Here is a 6,000-nt window from a genome sequence, read left to right as displayed (position 1 = left end):
TCTAAAATCAGGAACAAGACAAGGATGTCTACTATCACCACTCCTATTCAATATAGTTCTAGAAACATTAGCCAGATAAATTAGACAAGAGAAATAAATAAAAAGAGTAAATTAGTAAAGGAAGACGTTAAACTATCATTATTTTTTAATGATATTATACTCTACATAGAAGACGCCAAAAATTTCACCGAAAGACTTCTTGGCTTAATAACCAAACTCAGTTGCATAGCTGGATAAGTTCCCAGTCAAAAATCAATAGCATTCCTGTACACAGGTAACAAATTTACTGAGAGAGAAATTAGGGAAACAGCACCTTTCACAACAAAGTCAAAGAAAGAAAGAGAGCCGGGCATGGTGGCACAGGCCTGTAATCCCAGCACTCGGGAGGCTGAGGCAGGAGGATCGCTGTGAGTTCCAGACCAGCCTGGGCCACATAGTGAGTTCCAGGTCAGTCTCAACTACATAGTGAGACTGTCTCAAAAAACCAAAAAAAAAAAGAAAAAAGAAAAGAAAGAAAGAGAAAGAAAAGAAAAAGAAAGAAAGACTTAGGAATTGATAGAACAAAGGAAGTAAAAGATTTTTATATCAAATTCTACAGTATTCTGAAAAATCAGATGGAAGAGGATATCAAAAAATGGAAAGATTTCCCTTGCTTGTGGGATGAAGAACCAACATAGTAAAAATGGCCATACTTCCAAAACTGCTATACAAATTCAATGCAATCCTGATCAAAAAAACTATAATAGTACACAGGATCCTAATGAGATAATTAATAATGTGAAATAGGAAGTAAAGGGCTAAAGGTGTAGGGAAAGTGGGAAGGGTGGGGGAAAGGTAATAAGGGAGAGGAAAAAATATGAGAAACTGAAAAAATGGAAATAAAGTGTTTGTAAATGGGGAGGGGAGGAGGGGGTGAAGGGAGGGCAGGGACAAGGGGAAAAAATGAGAATCAAGACCTATTATGTAAAGGTACAGAATCCCAGTGATGAATGTAACTGTATTGTATACCTAGATTGTACCAATAAACTCAATTTAAAAAAAAATACCAATAGCAAAACTAGAGAAAACATTCCTAATATTCATTTGGAACTAGAAGAGCCCAGAATAGCAAAAACAATTCTGGGGACATCACAATCCCTGACTTGTAAGTATATTACAGCGCTACTGTGCTAAAAATAGCATAGTATTGGCAAGAAAACAGACCCAAGGATCAATGGAACAGATTAAAAGATGCAGAAGCAACTCCAAATACAATCAACCCCCTTATCTTTGAAAAAGGGCCTAAATACCTTCATTATAAGAAAGATAATCTCTTTAATAAACAGTGCTGGAGAAAATGGCTTTTCACATGACAAAGATTACATGATAAACCCATGTCTTCCATCTGCACCAAAATAAAATAAAAATGAATCAAAGATGTAAATTTTAAAACAAAAACACTAAATCTTCTAGAAGAGAAAATAGACATAATTCCTGAGACATAGGTGTAGGCAAAGACTTTGTGAACAAAACCCTGATCACATGAGAAATATTACAAGGAATCAACAACTGAGATCTCATCTTATTAAAAGGCTTTTTCACAGCAAAAGAAATCACCAACAGATCAAAGACACAACCAACAGAGTGAGATAAAAAATTTTGCCAGATGCTTCAAGACGGATGTACAGATTATGTAAAGAATTTTTTAAAAAATCAACTCCCACCCCAAATTTAAAGACCCAATACAAAGATGGACATCTGATATGAATACACGCTTCTCAGGTGAAGAATTACAAACAGCAAATAAATACATGAAAAAATGTTCAACATCTCTGGTCATTTGAGAGATGTAAATGAAAACAATGCTGAGATTCCGTCTCACCCCACAAAATATGGCTGCTATCAAGAAATCAACCAATAACAAATGCTGACGGGGTTGTGTGAAAAAAGGAACCCTGCTCCACTTTGGTGGGAGTGCATAGGCCAACCTGTGGAAATCAGTATGGAGAGTCCTCAAAAAACTTGGACTAGCTCCATTTGACCTAGCTCTCCCCCTTCTCAATACCTTCATGAAAGAATTAAAAGCATCATATGACCATGATATATGTACACTCATGTTCATAGCAGCACGCTTTATAATAGCTAAATCTTGGAAACAACCCATATGCCCATCAGCCGATGAATGGATAAAGAAGATGTGGGGTTTTTTTTTAATACAGTGGAGTACTACTCAGCAATAAAGAAGGATAAGCTTGAGATATTTATAGCTAAATGGATGCACCTAGAGATCATACTCTTAAATGAAATAAATCAGACACATGTGTAAATATCACATTGTTTTTCTGATATGAGAAACTGAAAGTGTAAAAAAGGACCAAACTGTTGTGAATTAAGAAGAAAAATTTCAAATATGAAGGGGCACTAGGGAGGAGAGTGGGGGAAAGGAAGAAAGGGAAAAATGAGAAAAGAAAGATAAAATAAAAACAAAGCTTTCGTAAATAAGGAGGGGAAGAGGGTTAAAGGGAGGGAGGGAAATGGGAAAAAATAAGAATTAAGGTATATCATATACAGGTACAAATTCCATATGATGAATGTGATCATTGTGTGTATCTAAATTGTACCGATAAACTTAATTTTTTAAAATGGACACATAGACCAATGAGAGGGAATAGAGATCCCAAAAATAAATCCAAACATCTACAGACAAGTGATTGGAGACAGGAGAGCCTCTTTAATAGCTGATGCTGCCAAGACTGTATATCTGCATGCAGAAGATTAAAACTTGATCCCTGGAGCCAGGGATTTAGCTCAGTTGTTCTACCACCTGCCTCGCAAGCATAAGTTCGATTCCCATTACTGCAAAAACAAAAACAAAAAACACAACAACAACAAAAAACTTGACCCCAGTGTCTCATTCTTTATAAAAATTAATTTAACATCAATCGAAGACCTAACTATATGACTGGAAACTCTGAAACTACGAAAAGGAAGCATAAAGGAAACATTTCAAGACACTGGTAAAACAGGTAATGAGTTTCTGGAGAGGACCCCAAAAACAAAAGATACAAAAGAAAAATTGACACATGGGATGACATCAAACTAAAAGGCTTCTGCCCTACAAAGGAGACAACAGAGGGAAGAGACAGCCTAAAATGAGAGAAAAAAATTGCTAGCTATTCAACTGACAGATGGCTAATATGCAGAATATGCAAGAAATGTAAAACACTTAACAACAAAAAACCCAATAAAAAAGTGCAAATGAGATGAATAGACACTTCTCAAAAGAAGCAATACAAATGACCAACATACAGGTGAAAAATGCTCAATATCATTAGACATTAAGGAAATGCAAATCAAAATCATAATACATCACCTCACCCAAAGTTAGAACGACTGTTATCAACAAAGGAAAAAAATAACAAGTGCGCTGGGCACGGTGGTGCATGCCTATAATCCCAGCACTTTGGAGGCCGAGTCAAGGGGATCACGAGTTCAAGACCAACTTGGGCTACAGGGCAAGTTCAAGGCCAGCCTAGGCTACATAGACCCCATCTCAAACCAACGAACAGACAAAAATTAACAAATGTTGTTGAAAATATGGAGAACAAAAAATTTCATATACGGTTGGTGGAAATGTAAATTAGTATAGCCATTATGGAGAACAGTTTCAAAGTTCCCCAAAACTAAAAATTAGTCAGGTGCAGTGACAAGCACCGACAGTGCAGCTACTAAGAGGATGAGTTAGGTGGATCATTTGAGCCCACTAGATCAGCCTCTGCAACATGGAAAAACCCAGCTTCAGAAGCTAAACAAACAAAAACTAAAAATAGATTAACCATATGACCCGACTGTGTCACTTAGGGTATACACCTAAAGCAGATGAACTCATACCACATGAAAGCATACCAAAGACATACCTGCACACCTATGTTTGTTGCGGCAGTATTCACAGTAGCAAGATCTGGAATCAGCCTCGGGGCCTAGCAGCAGATGAATGGATAAAGAAAATGTGGCCTGAATACACAGTGGAATATTATTCCCTCATAAAGCAGAATGAAGTTCTGCTATTTGCATCAAAATGGACAGAACTAGAGATCATTATGTTAAGTGAAACTAGCTGGGCATGAAAAGACAAGTATCCCATGTCCTCTCTCTTACGTGGATGCTAAATAGTTGATCAGAAAGTAGAATAGTTAATAGAGATTGGGAAGGTGCTGGGGGGAGAAAGGGTGCTTGCATTTGGTCGGTGTACATTGTATGCATGTAGGGGAATATCAGAGTGAACCCATTAATATATACTCAATGTGTGCTGATAAAAATATTTTAAAGTCTCCAAGGAAGAAGAGGAAGTGGAGGAGGAGGAGGAGGAGGATTGGTTTGCAGTGCTTGAGACTGAACCTAGAGCCTCGTGCATGCAAGGCTTGCATTCTACCCTCATCCCTAGCCATCCGCTTGAACCTAAACCTGCTCGTGGTGTCGTGGGAGAAATAGTCATGTGTAAGAAAGCCGACAGAACAGAGTAGACCGCCGTGAGGTGTGTGGAAAGATGACTTCTGACGAGATGAGAATACGGACATTTCTTAGCCATGGCAGGAGACAGGGCGATAAAACCAGAATAAGCAGAAAGATCACAGCAGCCTTTGGGACAACCAGTAAATCCGGCACAGCAGGTTTTCAGTCAGAATCAGGCTGGCTCATTTTTCCTATTTCAAAGGAGCCGACTGTGGAGAGCTGGTCATTCTGACTTCTCCGGCCACAGTGATTCCTGCCGGGTGCAGTGCTGCCTTTCTCCAGCCTCCTTGGCCAGAGCCCTCCAGCAGGGGCAATTGCCATGGGTCACCAGGAACAGTTCTCTCATCCATGAGCAATTTATCCTCCTGCCAAATGTCCTTGACGTCACTGAGTGGACAGGGACGGAGACTAATGGTGGAGTGGTCCAGAGCACGGGCTTCCGTGTACAAGGACCCAGGAGCAAATCTTGTGTGAAAAATTCAGGGCTCCCGGAAGAGCCGGTCTTCCTCAGGCACAGTCTCCACATGAGGAAAACTCGGTGATGAGCAAAGCACCTGCCTCACAGCCGTCTGGGAAACTGATACCCTGCCCTTACCCAGAACCTGGCACAGCGAGTGCTCATTACGTGTGAACGAACCATTAGCCAGAAAACAAGGCAACTGGATGCAACGTGACCTGAGGGGCAGTCATAAAGGACACACTGGCACGTTTCTCCTTCACCCTGCCAAACACATTTTCTGCCTCTCCATGTCTTCAGGTGGCACAAAAGCCAGGCTCTTGGGGGTAATTTTTTTTTTGTACTGGGGTTCGAACTCAGGACCTTGGTCTTGCGAGGCAGATGGTGGAACCACTGAGCTAAATCCCCAGAACTCAAAAGAGTTTGGAAAGGAAATATATTTCCATGAATAAAAAGCCAGTATTGGGCCAGGGGTTTGGCTCAGTGGTTCTGCTTCCTGCCTTGCAAGCACAAGGCCCAGGGTTCAATCCTTGGTACAAAAACAAACAAACAAACAAACCCAGTATAAAAAGAGTACCTCCTGTTTTTGTCCTTCATCTGCTCAATTTCCCTAAAATTTCTCTCTGTCTCTCTGTCTATCTCTCTCTGTCTCTCTCTCTCTCTCTGTCACACACACACACACACACACACACACACACAGATTCACAGAGAGATGCAGAGGCAACCTAGTTTCCTGTACATTCTTCTAGTTTCCTCACACATAATTAGCCAAATAAAAAATGCAAGTAAACTCTTTAAACTCTTTTTCACTTTTTTTCCCCCCGGCACTGGGGATTGAACTCAGGACCTTGTGCTTACAAGGCAAGTGCAGTGCCCCCTCTTTTTCACCTTTTAACATAGTGTAACTGGTGTACAGCGCTTGCTAGTTTTCACTTTGCTTTCTTTTCTTTTAACAGTGTTTTGGTGTGTGTAACGATGTTTTGGAGCACTAAGACAGCTTTCTCATTCTTTCAACATTTTATACTCTCCCACTACGTGGTTGTATCATAATT

This window comes from Fukomys damarensis, unplaced genomic scaffold (genome assembly GCF_012274545.1).
Source record: "Fukomys damarensis isolate Sample0158 unplaced genomic scaffold, DMR_v1.0_HiC HiC_scaffold_14, whole genome shotgun sequence".
Lineage (NCBI taxonomy): Eukaryota > Metazoa > Chordata > Mammalia > Rodentia > Bathyergidae > Fukomys > Fukomys damarensis.
Note: the sequence above shows the minus strand (reverse complement) of the source record.